General features: G+C 38.4%; 1 protein-coding gene and 1 pseudogene across 9 annotated transcripts in view; one reads left to right on the top strand and one right to left on the bottom strand.

Annotated features, from left to right (window-relative positions):
• The window catches only part of TMEM117 (transmembrane protein 117), a 568,932-nt gene that overhangs the window by 80,735 nt on the left and 467,022 nt on the right, over positions 1-21,175 (bottom strand). The window lies entirely within an intron of this gene.
• On the top strand, positions 7,966-8,453 carry LOC126075328 (60S ribosomal protein L21-like; annotated as a pseudogene).

Genomic DNA, 21,175 nt, shown 5'->3' with positions numbered 1-21,175 from the left:
GTGGTTTTTTTAAAAATTCTGGCCACTAACATCTCCTTGCCTATAAATATAATTTATTGATGTTAAGTTTTGAGGTAAACTTTTCAGGTGTTGCTTTTAGGTGCCATTGAGTTGATTATGATTCATAGTGATCTTATGTACAACAGAACAAAACACTGCCCAGTGCTGCACCATCCTCACAATCATTGCTATGTTTGAGCCCGTTGTTGCAGCTACTGTGTCAATCCATCTCATCAAGGGTCTTCCACTTTTTCACTGACCCTCTACTTTACCAAGCATAAAGTCCTTCTCCAGGGGCTGGTCCCTCCTGATAACATGTCCAAAGTATGTGAGACAAAGTCTCACCATACTTGCTTCTAATAAGCATTCTGGCTGTACTTCGTCCAAGACAGATTTGTTCATTCTTCTGGCAGTTCATGGTATATTCAATATTCTTCATTAACACCATAATTCAAAGGCGTCTATTCTTCTTCCATCTTCCTTATTCATTGTCTAGCTTTTACATGCATATGAGGCAACTGAAAACACCATGGCTTGGGTCAGGCACACCTTAGTCCTTAGAGCAACATCTTTGCTTTTTAACACATTAAAGAGGTCTTTTGCAGCAGTTTTGCCGAATGCAATGCGTCGTTTGATATCTCAACTGCTGCTTCCATGGGTGTTGATTGTGGATCCAAGTAAAATGACATCCTTGACAACTTCAGTCTTTCCTCCATTTATCATGATGTTGCTTATTGGTCCAGTCGTGAGGATTTTTGTTTTCTTTATGTTGAGGTGTAATCCATACTGAAGGCTGTGATCTTTGATCTTCATCAGTAAGTATTTCCAGTCCTCTTCCAGGCTGTCATCTACATATCACAGGTTGTTAATGAGCCTTTCTTCAATTCTTATGCCCCGTTATTCATATAGTCCAGCTTCTCGGATTATTTCCTCAGCATACAGATTGAATAAGTATTGTGAAAGGATAACCCTGATGCACACTTTTCCTGACTTTAAACCATGCAGTATCCTCTTGTTCTGTTCGAATGACTGCCTCTAGATCTAAGCACAGGTTCCTCAGTGTTCTTTTTTGCTGTTGTTTTCCTCTTTGTTTTTCAGGTAAGAGTGGAGAACTATAGAAGAGTCCCCTGGTTGTTGTTGTTGTTGCATACCATCACTTGATTCTGACTCATAGCCACCCAACAAATAAACAGACACTAAGTTTTAGAGTCTGCCCTGGTGATGCAGTGGTTACATGTTTGGCTGCTAAGAGAAAGGTTGGTGGTTCAAACCCACCAGCTGCTCCACGGGAGAAAGATGTGCCAGTCTGCTTCCTAAAGATTAAAGCCTTGGAAACCCTATAGGGCAGTTCTACTCTATCCTACAGGGTAGTTAAGAGTCAGAATTGACTCAACAGCAATGTGTTTGTTTTTTTTTGTTTGTTTTGTTTTTAAGTTTTAGAGAGGGGGTGGTGGCTGCTCTATGGTAGAATTCTCATCTTCAATGCAGGTGACCTGGGTTCAATTCCTTGCCAATGCACCTCATTTGCAGCCAGCGCCCATCTATCGTTGGAGGCTTGTGTGCTGTTATGACGCTGAACAGGTTTCAGCGGAGCTGCCATACTAACACAGACTAGGAAGAAAGGCCTGGCAATTTACTTCCAAAAATTAGGCAATAAAAACCCTGTGGATCAAAACATTCCAATTCTGTAGTGTGTGGGATTCCTGTGAGTGAGGGTTGACTCAATAGTAGCTAACAACAGCAACAAGTTTTAAAGAATTCGTTTACTGCTGGAGGAAATAAAGACCAAAAAGGAAAGTTGGACCTGGCCCCTGGGTTGGAAATATTCTCTCCATCACTGCTTGATCCACACTACATCTCTTTTCCTTTTCTTCTCCTTCATTTGTTAAGAAGAATATTAAAATCCTTTGAAGTTAAATGCCTCAATCTAAATTTGCAAAGTGATCCACTTCTTAGTTTCATACTAATAAAATAATAACCATTTAGGTAATCCAACCTGCAAACTCTCCTCCATCGTTAGTTAATGAGTGTTTTTTTTCTTTTTTTGACTAATCAGCAACTAATTTCTGCTTTACTTATCCTCAGCTCATCCTTTGTGCTGGGAACACTTTGCCTAGGTGTGCAAATCTTTGCGGGCTGACCTTGATAAATGGTCTGTGTTTGTGTAATTTGGATTAGTTCAGTAATTGTTTGAAACAGAAGCCAGAAATATTCCCAGGGGTATTAAATATTTGCCCCCAAGACTTGGTGGGCCATGAGGAAAAAAGGGCAGAACAAAGTTGCTTCGCCGCCCACACCCAAAGTTGCATCTACCCTGGCCGTCTGTGAGCAGTTGCCTGGAATCCGTCAGCTGCAAGCTGGTTGAAAAGAGGGTGGGCTGCTTCCTAGATTTTACTGGAAGCTCTTTGGGTCGGCAGTTCGAATTTGCCAGGCGCTCCTTGGAAATTCTATGGGGCAGTTCTACTCTGTCCTATAGGGTTGCTATGAGTCAGAATCGACTCGAGGGCACTGGGTTTTTTGGGAGATGTAGTAAAGCTGGCCAATCTTTAGAAAAAAGTAGAGCACAAAGCCAAATCGAAAAGGTAATAAAAGTGGTCCTAAAGCCTTTAGACATGACGAACGATCCGCTGTGGTCCTGCTTTCAAATAGCTGGTACACTGAAATAGTGCTTCAGAAACTAGGTGGCTGACTTGCAGTTTTACAACCTACTTTAAGTTTTATTATATACAGCTATTCCTTTTTTTTGTTTTTTTTTTAAAAATATCTGGGGAATCAAACCGATAGTGAGTACAAGTGAGGATTGTGAATGCTTCTAAGAATCCCAGAGTGTGATCTGCAACCCTTGAAATTCCCTCATCCAGCCTGGCAACTGGCTTGGTGCTGATGAGCTCTCACGATGACTGAACTCACTACTTGTTATGGCAGCCTCATTTGGAAAGACTCACTGCTTAGCACTCCCTTCTACCAATCTCAAATGGTTTATTTTAACATTCTTCCTGATGCAGTCATATCCCTTCATCCCAGAGTAAGTATACTTAATGCCTTTTCAAGACTCTTCTCATGAACATTGCTACAATTTCTATCTCAGTTCTTCCTTATCCAGTTAAATAACCCATTTGATGCTTTGATCTTCCTTCATGTGATGTGACTTCAAATCCTCTCATGCTGTGGTTTCATCTTTCCCAACATGTTCTAGCTGATCTTAGGACCTCCCTTAGAGAGTAATGTCCATATCTGAACCTAATCCCAGGTCTAGCTGACAGCATCAGGGCACAGCAAGACTAATGCCAAAGCCGACCTTTTTTTACTAGTTAAGCTATTGTTTGGTTTTAAGAAGACTTCAGGGACTCTTTCTGGTTTAAGGTTTAAAGATTATCTCAGGGCAATAGTTTCGGGGATTCGTCCACCCTCTATGGGTCCAGAAAGTGAAGAGTCCTTGAAATTGGAAATTCTCTTCTGCATTTTCCCCCTTTTGATCAAGATTCTTCCATAGGATCTTTGATCAAAATGTTCAGTAACTGCAGCCGGGCGCCATCCCTTTCTTCTGGTCTCATAGCAAAAGAGGCAGTTGTTCATAGAGACAGTTAGCCATGTATTCCATATCCTTCTCCTATTCCTGACTCTTCTTCCTCTGTGGCTCCATGTGAATAGAGACCAATCATCAAGCCTTGGATGGCCACTTGCAAGCTTTTAAGACCCTAGGCACTATGGAGGTAGAACAGAGGCACTAAATACAATATTAGGCCAATTAACTGGGATGTCTCATGAAAACTTGACCCTAAACCTCCAGACCAAGGAACCAAATACCATGAGGCATTTGGTTGTACATAATCAGCTTCAGTTGCTACTCTTTTTTTTCTGGTCAATGTTGCAAATGTATTTGTTGCACAACTTTTTACAGGTGTATGAGTTATTGACAGAAATTACAATAATTGGCTGTGTACCCCTATCCTTATTCAATGTGATTTTTCTACCACCATTACCCTCTCCTTCCCCTCCACCCCTAGTAACCACTAATAAATTTGGTTTCTATACATTTGCCTTTTCTTGTCTTTTTATATAATGGAGGTGATTTAATATTTGTCCTTTTTTGATTGACTGATTTCATTCAGCAAAATGTCTTTAAGCTCCTTCCATATTGTAGCATGTATCAAGACTTTGTTTCTCCTGCTGGTCGTATGTACGTACCACATTTTCTTTATCCATTCATCTGTTGATGGGCATTTAGATTATTTTACCTTTTGGCTACTGTGAACAGACCTGCAACAAACACTGGTGTACAAGTCTCTGAGTCTCTTCTTTCACGTTTTGTGGGTCTATACCTCGGAGTGGAATTGCTGAGTCATATGGTAGTTCTATTTTTAGGCTTTTGAGGAACTGCCACACTGTTTTCCACATTCCCATCAGCAAGGGATAAGGGTTCCAATTTCCCCACATCCTCACCAACATTTATTTTCTGTTTATTTTTTAATCTTAGCCAACCTAGTGGGAGTGAAATGGTATCTCACTGTGGTTTTGACTTGCATCTCTCTGATGGCTAATGATGTTGAGCATCTTTTGTGTTTGGTAGACATTTGAATGTCCTTTTTGATGAAATGCCTACTCAAGTCCTTTGCTCATTTTATGCTTGAGTTGTTTGTCTTATAATTGCTAAGTTATACTTGGTTATTAGATTCTTTTCAGATATATGGTTTCCAGAGATATTCTTCCAGGAGGTAGCTTGTCTTCTCATATTTTTGATAAAGTCTTGATGAACAAGTTTTTAATTTTTATGAGGTCCCACTTATTTATTTTGCCTTTTGATGTTTGTGCTTTTGTAATTATATTCCCATTGCTGCCAAGTTGATAAAGACTCATAGCGACCCTGCAAGACAGAGTAGAACCACTCCATGAAGTTTCCGAGGAATGGCCGGTGGATTCAAACTGCTGACCTTTTTCGTTAGCCGCTGAGCTCTTAACCACTATGCTACCAGGGCCCCTTTGTAATTATATTAGATAATTCATTATTAAAAGCTAGGCCCAGCAGTGTTGCCCCTGCATTTTCTTCTAAGAATTTTATGATTTTAGATTGTATATTTAGGTCCTTACTACATTTTGAATTTGTTTTTGTGTATGAAGTGAAGTCAGGATTCTGTCTTATTTTTCTGCATGTGGAGATCCAATTTTCCCAAGCCCATTTATTGAAGAGACTCTTCTTTCCCCATCAAATGGACTTAGCACCCTTGTCAAAAATCAATTGACCATAGAGGTGTGGGTTTATTTCTGGACTGTCAATTCTATTCCATTGGTCCACGTGTCTACCGTTATACCAGTACCAGCCTGTTTTGATTACTGTAGCTGTATAAATAACATGTTTTAAAACATCTGATTATTTATATATGAATTTTTTGGAGGGGAAGGCTGTGTTTTTGTTGTTTTTAGGTGCTGTCAGGTTGATTCCAACTCATAGCGACCCTATGTGTATATGAGTTTAAGAGCACAGATTTTTGAGTCAGATTCGCTGGGGTACAAGCTCTGGTCCCTCCATTTACTAACTGTGATTTTATGCAAGTTTCTTAGTCTATGTAAGCCTTGTTATTCTTAGCTGCAAAGTGTTGATTAATGATAATTATTTGGTAAATTTTATCCATGATTGTTTTAAAAATGATGAAGAAATAAAGAGATAAATTGATAATAAGGAATGAAAAGTTCTCATGCTAGGAAAACCACTGTTATTTGGATATTTCATACATACCCGTTGCTCAGAGTAGAAATGCCACATGAGGTTTCCAAGGAGCAGCTGATAGATTCAAACTGCTGACTTTTCTGTTTTTTTTGGTTAGCAGCCAAGCTCTTAACTGCTGTACCACATAGATACATACATATATTTCCTATTTTTCATGGACTGTTAATTCATATTCTAGAACATGTCTAATCCATTTAATTTTCTAACTCTTCACTATGGACGTGTTGGAATTAGGCTTGCAGGAAAACGAAAAGGAAACTTTTATGATATTTTTCTGATTTTTGTGACCTATCTCCTCTTCCATCAAGATTAATGAAGCTTTATGGGAAACCAGAAACAAATAATTCCTGGATTCCTGGTTTTATGTTTTAGAGCAATCTATTAGGCATTGGAAAAATGCCTGAAGGCTGCATTTTATAGTTTTTTTTTTCTTTTCCAAAGTAGCTGTATATATAAAACATGGTATTAGTCATAGAGTAAGCACTTTACAGATGTTTAAATCCAGCTTTTTCTTCCTTGCCCTTCCTCCTGTCTCATGCTTCACTCTACATCTGTTACAAAAGTATTCATTCAAAGTAATATGAGTAAATGTCACAACAGGGCTCACAATGGGCTAGAGTTGTCTTTCGGTGGGGAGGAGTGGGTTTTTTTTTTTTTTAAGCTACTAACAGTATTTCGAAGTTAACATGTGAGAAGTGAGACTGATCTTTTAAAATATTGATTGAAACTCAGTGCTTTCAGTTCTTTTATCCCGTACTAGTATCCAGAAAATATTCAGCATCTTTTGCTGTGCCTTAATATTCTTTTGCAGTTGTGGAAGTTAAGCTTACGAAAAATACCTGGTGGTATCTGGAGGAGATGTAGAACTGGGGTGGAGAACAGTGGTGGTTTGGTAGTAGACTCCTGCCTTCCATGCAAGAGACCTGGCTTCAATTCCCAACCAGTACACCTCAAGCACAGTTACCACCTGTCTATCAGTGGAGGCTGCATGTTACTATGATGCTGAACAGGTTTCAGTTGAGCTTCCAAACTGAGATGCAAGAAAAGCCTAAAGATCTACTTGTGAAAATTAGTCAGCGAAAACCCTATGGATCACAATGGTCTGATGTGCAACCCATCACAGGAATGATACAGAACTGGGCAGGATTCTGTGCCATGGCACATGGGGTCACCATGAGTTGGGGTCCAACTTGATGGCAGGCAACAAGAACAGTAACAAATCTTTAATTTTCCAGGCTCTAGCAAGCAATAAATAATTCCATAAAGAAACTGAAGTGACCATCATTAAAATAATCTATATCTGCCATATTATTACACTTCACTTTGACGTTGCTCTGGAAGTAGTAGCCAATGAAGTAAAACAGAGAACAACAACAACAAAAAAAAGAGCCATGAAGCAGGAGGCAAAATTATCACGTTTTCATCTCAGAAAACCAAGAGAATCAGCAGAAACACTATTAGAAACAGGTTTCAGAAATATAGTTGGTTACAAAATTAATATATACAAATCAATAGATTTTCCATAATCAATAGCCAATTAGAAAATGTAATGAAAGGAATTACCTATGTATAACAGCAATAAAAAAGATATACTAGCTAACACAAACTTAAAAAAAATTATAGGCCTTATGTGAAGAAAACCTTAAAAATTCCTCTGAGGAAGATAAAAGAAAAATGTAAAGACAAACTTCTCTTTGGATGGAACTGTCAATATTGTCTATTTTATTGTCTCTAAACTAATGGGGCTTTTTGTGAACCTAATAATTCTATAATTAAAATTTAAAAAACGCACATAAAACTAGCTATGAAAAGTCTGAACAAAAAAAAAAAGTCTGAACAAGAAGAGCAATAGATGCCCTGCCAGACATAAAAATATATCATAAAGTCCCAAATAAAACATTCTTTGCATTAAGAAGAAACAGAAGTTCTCTGGATTAGGGTAGAGATTTAAAACACATCTACAACACATGTAGAAATCACTTAATGTACAATGCAGATGGCATTTCATCTTAGATGGCGTAAAGATAGATTATTCACTTAATGAACTAGCGAGGTATTTGGGAAAAAAAAAAAGTGGCATCATGACTTAACTCCTTCCACCAAGATCAATTGTAGACAGAAAACATATAAAGGTAAAAAAAAAAAAAAGAGCTAAGAAAATGGAGGCTTAATAAATACAGTGAATAGTCAATAAACTTATTGGCCTTTCAGCCAGAACTGCCATCTTGCAGTAATTCGCCAAAATGATGAACACAAAGGAAAAGAGGCGAGGCACCCTCTGTGTGTTCTCTAGGTCTTTCAGAAAGCATGGAGTTTTTTTGTTTCTTTGGCTACATATATGTGAATCTACAAGAAAGGTGATAATGTAGACATCAAGGTAATGGGCAATATTCAAAAAGAAATGCCCCACAAATGTTACCATGGCAAAACTGGAAGAGTCTACAATGTGTAGTGTGCTGTTGGCATTGTTGTAAACAAACAAGTTAAGGGCAAGATTCTTGCCAAGAGAATCAATGTGGATATTGAGCATATTATACACTCTAAGAGCCAAAATGGCTTTCTGAAATGCATGAAGGAAAATGATCAGAAAAAGAAGGACGCTAAAGGGAAAGGCACCTGGGCTCAACTGAAGTACCAGCCTGATCCACCCAGAGTGGCACGCTTTGTGAGAGCCAATGAAAAGTGGCCTGAGCTGCTGGAACCTGTTCCCTAGGAGTTCATGGCATAATGGACATAAAATAAAGACGTAAGAAATGTAAAAATGTTGTCTTTGATTTTAATTGTCGAGAAGTGTTGTGTCCTCTCCCCTAAAAATGTAGTATTTTTAAAGCAAACTTTGCTTCTTAATTTGATGGGTAAAATTTGTCTTTACTATTAAAATTAAGTGTTTTTCTTCCAGAAAATACATAAATAAATTTAACAAAGAAGGTTTAACCTCACTCATTATTTAAGGAAAGCCAGTCAGAATAAAGGTGGATCATTTTTTACTTATCAAAGATAAAGGCCACAGGACCATGTTCATAAACATTGTAATTTGGCTGTGCTTTCTACTTTTCTAGAAAGCTCAGCCAGCATTACCACAGCCCAATAAAATCTGGGAAATCAGCTTGCTCTTATTTCTATAGAAAGTCCTTTCCTGTTAAAAACATAGGAGGGCTTAGGTAAAAAACAACTCCACCAACCATGCCAAACGATCTAATTACTTGCCTATGCACATAAAGAATTTGTTTTCAGAAAAGAAGCCTAGTAAGCGATCTACTTCTGAAAACCAGCCAATGAAGCCCACACGGAGCAAACCCATAGCATTCTGAGCAGGCAGCATTTTGTTCCATTGTGCACGGGGTCTCCGTGAGTAGGGGCCAATTTGAAGGCAGCTAACGATATCGGAAGAAAGGGGAAGGGTGGAAGTTGTGCAAGGGAGGAGAGGCTTGAATTTGTATTATCAGCATCTCTGGACTGTTTGGATTTCTGACCACATGCATGTTTTCATCTTTAAAAAAAAAAAAAAAAAAGAGCATTATGCTCTTTTAAGAACTACATGGGATCAAAGTGACAACAGCAACTGAAGAGATGAGGTAGGAACCTTAGGGGACAGCGAGTTTACGTTAATGGGGGAGGATCAACACAGAAAAGGGGGGTATGAATGCACAACTCAAAGAGTGTAATTAATGCCACTGAATTGTACATGTAGAAATGGTTGAATTCATGTATATTTTGCTGCATATGTTCTCAACAGCAACAACAAAAGTTAAAAAAAAACAGATGTCTTATTCTGTGGTGAAAGATTTATGAATCAACTAACAGCACTCAAGAAATTATTTAAAACATGTTGATTCTGATATCCTAAATTTGCTCGAAATGTGTAACACATATCGTGTCTCTTCTACAGAAATAAACAGCCTTTGCAATAACTCCTGATTTCTTGTTGTACTTTTTATGCTTAAAATATTTCCCCTTTTTGATTGTACTATAAAATCTATGTAGTTTTATCAGCAAGAGTTTTTTTCTAGTTTTTTACTTATAAGCTAAATTATTACATATTATTGAGTATTATGACACTTGAGTATTACAAACATGTTTACCCAGGAAAAATCTAATTCTCTTCAATGTTGTATGTGGTTACAACCATGCATATATTTTTAACCTAAAAGTGAAAAATCCTTGCCAAGAAAAATCTCTTTTTGCCAAATTGTGGTAATGTTTTTAATTAGACAATATACATAAAAACCTAAACAACTATACAGTTGCTACAATTTAATAAATTTTAACTTTGATAATAGAGATTTAAAATTCAGAAGTCCTTCTTTCTATCCCTGGCCCTATGATTAATTAATTAGATGACTCCGAATGTGTTACTTATCTCCCTGATCATCCACTTCTTCATCTGTAAAACAGATACAAATACCACCCTACCTGGCTGAACGGCCATGGTGATCAATGAGATAGAAGACATTGAAGTACATTAGAAATTTAAAAACAAAAACAAATCTGTCTTGGGAGAAGTACAGCCAGAATGCTCCTTAGAAGCAAGGATGGTAAGACTCACATACTTTGGACATGTTATTAGGGGAGACCAGTCCCTGGAGAAGCACATCATGCTTGGTAAAGCAGACAAAAAACAAAAAACCCATTGACATCAACTCGATTCTGACTCATAGTGACCCTATAGGACAGAGTAGAACTGCCCCATAGAGTTTCCAAGGGGCACCTGGTGGATTCAAATTGCTGGCCTTTTGGTTAGCAGCCACGGCACATTGCCACTACACCACTGGGGTTTCCTGGTAAAGTAGAGGGTCAGTGAAAAAGAGGAAGACCTTCAATAAGGCAGATTGACACAGTGGCTGCAACAATGGGCTCAAGCATAACAACGATTGTCAGAATGGCTCAGGACCAGGCAGTGTTTCGTTCTGTTGTACATAGGGTTGCTATGAGTTGGAACCAACTCGAAGGCACCTAACAACAACATTAAACACAAGTAATTATTTTTAAATACTTTTTTCAGAGCTTTATTTCTTTTGGTCTTGGTTTATTTTCTAAAATCTAAATTTCAAGAAACTTTATTCTGAACATGTTAGTTTCATGCTCAAAACCACCAATGCTCCACATTTCTGACTCCAGCAAGTCTACACTGCTCCAGATTCTCAAGAACCTCTATAATCTGACTTCAGGCTACCCATCCAGTGTTAGTTCTCACTGTTAACCACCATCGACTCTCTACTGCTCTTTTCAAGCCCATTGCCGCATGGCTCCATGCTGCATTCATGATGCTCCCTACCTGTTGCATCTATTCTTATTTCTACTTAGTGACTCCTCTTACAGTCTTCAAAATCCAGAATAATCCTGACCATCTTTGGAGTCCCTGAAAAACGTATAGATTATTCCTCATTTTATGATTCCCGCTTATATTGCCTGATGTTTTTGCTGGTGCCTTTTTCTTGTTCTCCTTGCCAAATTATAATCTCCAAGGTGAAAGGCCATTCTACATTCTTTTTCAGAACATTTTTACAGTGTTGAGGACATAATTAGTGAATTTTTGTTTTGTTTTGTTTTAAATCAGGCACCAGATATTCACTAAGCAGTGCCTATTAAGTGTTAGGTGCTGGGCTAAGAGCTGGGTAGTGAGGTGGGAAGTCTTCATGGAGAGCACAGAGCTACAGTCGATTCAGTCCCCCGCGCATTCAATAAAGAGCTGTGAACCTCTTCTTAGAGGAGCCCAGAGGTGAGACACATGATGTAAGCCTTAGGTAGTGAAGACAGGCTTCTCAGAGGAGGTGACCCTTGAGTTAAGAATCCCAGAAAGAGTAGGAGTCAACTAGATGAAATCAGCACCAACTTCATCCTCCAGCGTTCCAACATGATTAAGCTGGAAGGGACTGAAGCATTCACTTGAGGCCCACAGCTGTGCCAAGTCTTTTCAAGAGCCTCAGTGGCTATCCTGTTCTTCAATTAGGTCTGTAACTCTTCCATTAAGTCACATGGCTTTACTCAGTGAAGCTACTGATATGCACGATGCATGCTATTTTTCTAAAATCAATGAGTCCATTTCTTTAATTACACTACCCACCAAACACTTGACTCAAAATAAAAATGTTCTGAATTGAATATCAGTATTTCTACTGCAGATAGGATTCTATAATTATTTGTCTTGACAATCTTTGACCTTCTTAAGCAATACTTAAGAGGAAAAATACTACAACTACATTAACCATTGCCGTTGAGTGGATTCTGACTCATAGTGACCCTATAGGACAGAGTAGAAATGTCCCATAGGGTTTCCAAGGAGCAGCTGGTGGACTCAGACTGTTGACCTTTTGGTTAGCAGCCAAATGCTTAACCATATTAGGCATTAAGAAAAAGTTTGACATAAAACGAGCAAAGGAGAGAAAGAACATCATTGTTTGCTATATACACGGCAGTGGGGTTTTTTATATACACACTATGTGCCAGCTACCAATAATTCTACTTTACAGTCTTCAAAACCCTACTGAGGTAAATATAATGATATGCTTTTATAAATGAGAAAACTAAGGTTTCAGAGAGGTTGAGCAATTTACCTCAGAACACACAGCAGGGAGATGTGAAACTCAAGCTGATACCCAGCCCAAGACTGTACTCTTTTCTCCATTGCCAGCTGCACCTCGTGGAGCTCTACTGACTTATTTTTCCGAGAAATGATCCCTAACCAGACCCCTCAGACTATGCCAGGGCCCCCTTTTCAGTGTTCTCATATCCCCCTGTACTTTTCTACAACACACAGGTTGTATTTATGAATTTATTTCTGTGATTCACTGGTTAATATCTGTCTCTGTTACTAGACTCTAGGCTCCAAGAGGTCAGTGACGTTTTTATTTTATGCCTATTTTATGCCCAGGGCCTGGCATATTGTTGGCATTTAATAACTACTTATCACATAAATGGCACATATGGGCAGATTATCCAACAGGTGAGGTAAACACGGTGCTTACCTTGCTTACCAGATCACCTGTAGTGAACAATTTTGCTTCATCATCTGTGAAATTGTTCACTACAGATTAGTAGATAAGCACAAGTAAGCCTGTGCATACCTTGCTTACTGGGTCACCCATTCCTGTCAGGGGTTATAAATTTGAAAAGAGGCTTTGATTCTATAGGAAGGTGCTATGGTGTTGGGAGAGAGACAGATGCCAGCCATACCTAGCAGTAGAGTCTTTTATGTGGTGAAAAACGTGCTTACCTTGCCTATTTGGTAATCTGCCCCCATGAGCAGTCCAAAACAAGAAACTTGGGAGTGGTTGATCAAAGACACTCCGTGTAAGAACAATGTGGTCTCAGGGAAGAGAGAGATGTGCAAATTGTGTGGGTGGTTCTCACAACACAATTATTCATAGCTTTTATGATACCAAGAAACACTCTCTAGAAACATTTCACTTTTTACAAAATCATAATAGAAATTTGTAATGTTATCAGAAACTGTCAAAGTGCAAAGACATATATTTTAAATCTCTTGGTATCAGATGCACCTGAATGGGTACAGCTTTTATACAGAGTTATTTTAAATATATCTTTAAGTTACAGATATTTTAAATCCTCTGCTATTAGTTAAAACTATGAACACACACACATATATAAACTTGACCAGAAATAAAATTCCCTAATTATAATTATTTGTAAAGCAGGTTCAATTCTATAGTGTGTGTGTATGTGTGTGTGTAGTTTATTTGCTTGATTTTGTTTTTATATCCTCCTAGCTAGAAGTTGGTTCTGCCTCAAAAATTTCATAGGAAATTTCACAGTGCTTGAGAACATAGAAATTAATTATAATTATGCTGGGGTTATATCTTTTAACTTAAATTACAATAGGGATCTATAGAACAATTTCATCTGTGGTCATATTATTATAAAATATTCAAAATAGTCTTAAGTAGTAAGCCCATTTAGTTTTGTTTTCATTCAGCCCACTTACTGACCTATACAGAGCAAAAACAATACAGTGCAAAACTGGTTTCCTTAGTTGAAGTGACATTTCTAGTCACAAGTAAAATGCTCTGCACAGACATATTCCATCCTGGCAAACCGAATAAAAGCAAAAGGATTAAAATAAACCATTATGTGATATATTTCTCCTAGCAACACTTACCAGCAGTGTCATTGTTTCCATTTTATAGATGAGGGACATTGAGGCCCAGAGAGGTTTAAAAATGTGTCCAGTGTGCCAGAACTGCTAAGGCGTGCAGTCAGGATGTGTCTTCTCTGGGCCTCAGTTCACACACATTACAAAAAAGTGGCTGCTCTGTCTACTGGAGTCAACAAAAACTACATTTGATTTATGTGATAAAAATTGATTAATAATTGTGATGCTTTTGTGCCTGGTAGGCATTCATGCATAATTATTAAATAAAAAAAAAATAGATACTTATTATTTTAGTTAATTAAATTTATTTTGGCAGCCTAGGTAAAACCCATGAGTCTAAGGTGACAGGAATAAAAGTTTGTTTTTTTCTCTTTCTTCATTCATTAGTCCATGGGTTAGCAAGTGTAGCTGAGCACTGAGTTTGAGCTAGGGGCTCTGCGGGATTGAAGAGTGGTAGCAAGCACAGATCCAGTCCCCAGGCAGCTACTCCCTAAATGGGAGATAAAAATCCAGTGTACACGAAGGTATGGACACTCTGAATGGTAGAGACTTGTTAAATCCTATAGGAAGCTTAGAAAGATACTCAATATTGTCCATTAAATTTCAATGAACTTTACGACATCATTATTTCATGAGCAATTACCTCACAACCCAAACCGTCAACATTTAAGCTTAAACTGAAAAGAGTTCCCTCTTAATTGCTAAAAGCTCTTTGACTCTTTGAGATGGAGGCTGCTCATAGAAGAAACAAATATGCAGCCCTGAGGAGAACTGAAATGGGCTTGAACTTAATGGTTATTAGTGATATCTGGCCCCAAAGACGTGGCTCTAGGCTTATGACACATCACTGCTATTAGAGCTGACAACTATCTCAGAGGATCTAATACCTCATGTGACAATTTCTGATTTGGCACCCGTGGTGCTTTGTTTACATTATAGTGCCCTAGCTTCTGTAGAGATTAGAAAGACATTTAGTTGATCAAAGAGCTTGAATGGTACCGTTTATGCAGCTTATCAGCTGCTGGGGGGAGAAAAAGCCTCTCACTAGAAGAGATGCTAGAGCTCCACTAAAAACATTTATTTGGGCCCGAAATAAAACGCTCACGTGGTCACCTCTGGACAGAAGCTGGCCATTTCATAAATGAAGCAATTCCAGACTTTGTTTCCATATTGCTTACTGGGGACTCAGTGCATTTGTGGTTAGGTTCCCAGACTAGATGAATGATGTTTTCCCACTTACCGTGGAGCTGAAATACTGTGGTTTTTAAAATGCAAAATAATGTGATCTTACACTAATACAACAAAATAGCAAAACCTGTGTGTGTGTGTGTACATGTGTGTACATGTGTGTACATGTAGATGAGGTGCAACATGGCCTTATCCTTGCACAAGCTGCCGTGGACCCAGTATTTTTGCAAATCACCTATCAGTAGTTGGTAGTGCTTGCTTTAGAATTTCTTTTCACATTAATATTTAATTAGAATCAACATCTTAGGCCTATCCAAAACTTACAGTCACTAGCCACATGTGGCGATTAAGCACTTGAAATGTGTGTATTAGAATTGAGATACATAGGGTTGTTATGAGTCAGAACTGACTCAACGGCACACACCAACAATGACAACACAAGTGTAAAATATGCATAAAGACTTAGAATGAAAAAAAGAACGTAAAAGATCTCACTTTATATCGATTACATGCTGAAATGACTATTTTGGATATATCGAGTTAAATAAAATACTATCAAATTAATTTTATATGTTTCCTATCTTCTTATTGGGGCTACCAAAAAATTTATTATTACATATGTGGCTTTCATAAGATTTCCATTCAACAAAGCTACCTTAAAGGATAGGAGTTTAGCTTAGTTAGACTAAAGGCTTTTTTTAAAACTGATACGAAACGTTCATAATTTAAAATTAAAAAAGGAATGGCTTATTCCTATCATGAGCACGTCTCCTGATACTGTGGTGGCTTCCATGTTGCTGTGATGCTGAAAGCTATGCCACTGGTGTTTCAAATACCAGTAGGGTCACCCTGGACACGTTTCAATTGAGCTTCAAGATTAAGACAGGAATGGCAGAAGAAAGGGCTGGCAAACTACTTATGAAAATGAGCCAGTGAAGATTTTATGGATCACCACAGTGTATTGTCTGATACAGTGCTGGAAGGTGAGTCCCCTAGGTTGGAAAAAAAAAAAAAAAGGCACTCAAAATTCATAGTGGCTGCAACAATGGATCACGCATACTAATGATCCTGCACAACATTTCTGCTGTACACGGATCACCGTCAGTTGGCGCCAAGTGGACGGCAACGACAATAAACTCTGAGATTGTCTTTTCCTTCCCCTGACAAGGTTAAGAGCGTTGTTCTTAACACAAGGTTAAGCCTCAGTCTTACACCAACTTTTTAGTATTTTAAGTAAATTATTTTATATCCCTTGAGACCTTTCTTTTCCAGCTTTTGGGTCACTCCTCACTATCCTTTGTCAAATTCTCCTGAAAATGTCCCCATTTGTATGTATCTTTCTGAAAGCACAGTGCCTAAAACAGAACACATTTCTGGGTAAATTTGGGTTGACTAGTTCAGAGTAGAGCTAAATTATCACCTCCAATGTTTAAATCTCATTTTTCTTTTAATATAGTCCATGTTCTCATTACTATTATTTTTTTTTTCAGTCATAGCATGGTATTGGTTCAAACTGAGCAATAAAACTTTCTTATACTTACCGCTACTAAGCCTTGGCTCCTCTATTCTGTATGTGCGCAGTTTGATTTTTCAGAACGCTTACACATCTTCCTATATGATTTCATATTTTATTTGTGCCACTGTTCTAGAGTTGTGATGCTCAAAAATATTGTCTACAGTAAACCCTGAGAGATATTTTATAAGAATCTACAATAATTGAAGGTGCTCTAATTGAGGTGGGTTAGTCCCTCTCCTTTCCACTATTCCTTTCATGGCCGCTTCTTTCCTCTCCGGTGGCCCTTGTGGCATCTTTGTGAAATTTAGGCTTCTAAGAAATAAAATTTGTGTCTTAAGCCATCAAGACATGTTATCTTAGTTCTGATTTCATTTCAGGTCCCTAATTTCCTTAAGCAATTCATGCTGATTTCAAGAATCATTGAGACAAGACGTCATTTATGTAACAGGAAATGTTTTCATTTATACACCATATTTCACGCAAATAACGCATGGCTTCTGAGTTTGTTTGCCAGTAGCATCCCCCTGACTGCCCCATGAGGTATTTTCATAAGTGCATTATGATAATATGTTTTATAGCAACATGTAGAAGAGGACTGGCATGGCAGTGCTTGTGAGGGTGCCTCGCAGGGGGAGGGCACGGCTGTCAAACAAATGCTGAGGGTGTGGGTTATCTGCATAAAATGTAGTACTCTATCTTTTAACAACTATCTTAGTCATTTAGTGCTGCTATAAAAGTGTTTCTTTTTTTCGCTTTTATAACAGAAATACCACAAGTGGATAGCTTTAACAAAGTGAAATTGGTTTTCTCACAGTCTAGGAGGCTAGAAGTCCAAATTCAGGGCATCAACTCCAGGAGAAGGCTTTCTCTATTGGCTCTGGAGGAAGGTCCTTGTCATCAATCTTTCCCTGGACTAGGAGCTTCTCTGCACAGGAGCCCTGGGTCCAAAGGACTTGCTCTGCTCCTGGCTCTGCTTTCTTGGTGGTATGAGGTCCCCACTTTCTGTTTGCTTCCCTTTCTGTTCATCTCTTGTAAGATAAAAGGTGGTATACACCATATTCCCAGGAAACTGCCTTTACTTTGGATCAGGGATGTGACCTTAGTTAGGGTATTACAATCCCACCCTAATCCTCTTTAACAAAAAATTACAATTACAAAATGGAGGACAACCACACAATACTGGGAATCATGGCCTAACCAAGTTGACACGAATTTTGGGGGGACACAATCCAATCCACAACATCCACTTTCCCTTTACCTCAACACCTTTGGGTTTTTTAATGGTCTCTGACCTCCCTGGTAATGAGATCTTACTGCTGCAGGGAAAGTCTAGCATTCTCTATAAACAAGCTGAAATGGTAGCAAAAATTTAAGATGAACATTGGGCAAGACTGGTCCAAATCTGAAGCAAAGATATCTTTTAGTTAAAAGTTATAAATTATAACATTTATTTTGCCAGGCTAGAATTTGCTGCTGTGTCTAGTCTGTGATACCAATTTTCCACAAGTAGCTGAATGAACTATAAGAGCTAATGGTTCTCTTATGGAGTTGTTTACTTGCTGGCAGAATAAAATGCATTATTGCTGTAAAGAAGGGCTTTGAGCTGGTTCATTCCAGTTAGAACCCCTATTGATAGTTTGCATTTCTAACAAGTTCCCAGGCGATGTTAATGCTGCTGGTTAGGGACCAATTCTGAGAACCAATAGTAGAGCAGTGGTTCTCAAATTAGGTATACTTCTTAAAATTATTATACATAAGAAATAACCTGGGGATCTTGTTAAAAACATAGACTCTGATTGAGTATATCTGGGGTGGAAATGCAAATTCTCAGCAGGAATTCAAACAGGAACGAACCAGTTTGAAGCCCTCCTGCAAAGCTTCAAATCCTAAATAGAACTTTGAGTGTTAATAGGGCTAAAATTGCTAGGAGTTTTCATAATCCTTGGCAAATGAACTTAATTCGACCCAATTCGAATCAGTGTACTATTAAGGAAACTCTTACTGCATGCAACACATAGGCCAAATGATGGCAATACTAAGATAATTGTGATGGTTCAGCCTCCAAGGAGGGTCTCAAACTGGTTCCTTCAGGTTCGAACCGCTGCTGAAAATTTGCATTTCTAACAAATTCCCTGCTAAGCGTTCGCGTTTCTAACGAGTTCCCAGGAAATGATACATAAGAATCACCCGGGGATCTTATTAAACTATAGATTCTGATTGAGTACATCTGGGGTGGAAATGCAAATTCTCAGTGGTGGTGCACACTGGAAAAAACCGATTTGAAGCGCTGCCTTCAAGGAATGTGTAGTCAAGTGGGCTATCCACTGTTGTGGAACTGCCAAAGGAATTCGGGTGTGACTAATACAAGTAATGTTGACTCTCAAGATGTAAAAGAATAAAAGGGTTATTAATCAATCATCTTGAGAAAAAAAACTCACATTTTTGATCAACGAGAGATAATGGCAAACTACATTTTCATGACAAGTCCCCTTTTTAGAAATTACTTAACTAGCTCACTGCTTCACCGAGAAAAACACATTTGTAATGTGTCACAGAGGTTTGGGCCTGGGTCTGGCCGTTTAACTTGCAGTGTGTAATGTCGAGGAACGCATTTTCCTTAATGGGCATGCCGTGACAGCTCACTAGCCGGTCCTGGGAGTGTGGAGACATGGAATTAAAATATCGGAGGCTTCTGACCTTGCATTTCTGGAGTCCTTACTGACTTCAGCTGCACAGCACACTGGTATCTGAAAGGACTGATTCCAAAGGCAATACACTTGAGTAATTTGCTGCTAGAAAAACTAGAACTCCTACTTCAAATTACCGTGAACAATAAGAAAAAAAAATTGTCTTACCCTATACAGTGGAAGAGAAAATTATCCATTAATGGCCACAATGAAATATAAATATAACAGATGCTAAAATATGTAACATGCTCATTATCCCAAGACATTCAGTGATTAACTATGCACATTCTCTTTTGTTATGCAAAAACGTGCAGCCGCTTTATTGAACATTATAAGGATTCCTAAGCAAGTAAGAATGAGCCTGTCTTTCAGTTAACATACTGTATAACACCAATCAAATTTTCAAAGGAAGAATAAACATCTCCCACTTAATCATCTCAGCAAACATTATGTATTTAGATTCAGGACACAATGCTGCTATTCCTCTAGACAACTCGAACAAGTTTAATTCTTTTCCTTTAATTTACCCTACTAAACACTGAATTACTGCAGAAAGTTTCATGCCTGAATATAATAAATGCACTCAAATTTGGAGAACTGGTGATATGTGAATTATATAGCTATGATTCCTTCTCTATTTTTTTAAAATATTTACTAAACTTTTGGATTTTAGTTTTTATTAATCCTTTTTTACTGAGATGATGAGACCCTTAGAGGAGAAGATGTGTACTTTATTCATCTTAATAGTCCAAGAACCCGGTACACAGTTAATAAATATCTGTTGGATGAACAAACACCATTGGGCTTTGCAATGACTTATTTTCTGGATATGGTCACATTTGTGTCATTCCAGAGAGAGGATAATGAAAGAAATTGGCTGTTCAAGAACTTCATCCCCATAAGAGCTCATCATGTGGCTTGGGTTACAGGGAACTGGGTAGGGTTTTTAGTGGATCAGATAGCTTGTGAAACTACAAGCGTAATGAAGGGGAAAAGGTGTGTAAAACTGTAGTTTTTAAAAAACATCGCAGCCATTCATCTGGGCAGGCAGTGCAGAAATGGGGAAAAATAAGGTTGCCAAATGAGGACCTCACTGGACACTGAAGGTTCTCCTAAAGACAACAGGAAGCCGCAGGTGGATTCCAAACAGGGAAGTGATATGATCAGAGTCGTTTTATGAAGGAAAACTCACTGTGGAAGACGGTTCTGAGGCCCTGAGTTTCAACACACTGTCCCTTGTACAGCCTTATAGTGCAACATAGAGTAGATACATTTTCTCTTCACTTGACAGTCTTTCAAATACACGACAATAGCTAGTATGTCCTCCCCAAAGTCTATGCTTCAAGCTAAACATCCTGTTTCCTCTATCGTTCCTCTAATGCCATTCTTCCTGGGTCTCTCAACATCCTGGTTGTTGGCTTCTGGACATGATCTATAGTTTGTCAATGTCTCTTTTGAAACACGGTGCCCACAGCTTAACACAAAAGAAGGAAATCACACAGGAAAAGACTGATAGATTTCACCAAAGCTAAATTGAAAACAATTACGTGTTGAACAAATCCCACCTCAAACCAGTTTCTCAAAGCGTGGATCTCTGATTACCTGCATTAGAATCCCATGGGGGCTTGCTAAAAATTCAGATTTGAGTTCTACCTTGACCTATTATACCAAATTTTCTACGGACAGTGTTCAGGGATTTGCATTAAATTTTTATGTATGTGTGAGTGAGCATGTGAGCAAACACACTCACACATACACAAACATGCACACATCACAGCCACCCCATCCTTCACTCAACCCCACATCTTATACCATACATCTTACCCCCCACTACCCACCCCACTCCCTGTCCCACATTCGCACCTCACACCCACTGCCCACCCACATGCATCATAGGATTCCTGGGCAGACTCAAGCTTGAAAACAACTGAGAGAAACAATTTTAACAA

The sequence above is a fragment of the Elephas maximus genome, chromosome 4 (assembly GCF_024166365.1).
Source record: "Elephas maximus indicus isolate mEleMax1 chromosome 4, mEleMax1 primary haplotype, whole genome shotgun sequence".
NCBI lineage: Eukaryota > Metazoa > Chordata > Mammalia > Proboscidea > Elephantidae > Elephas > Elephas maximus.
This window is presented reverse-complemented; position numbering and strand designations above follow the sequence as displayed.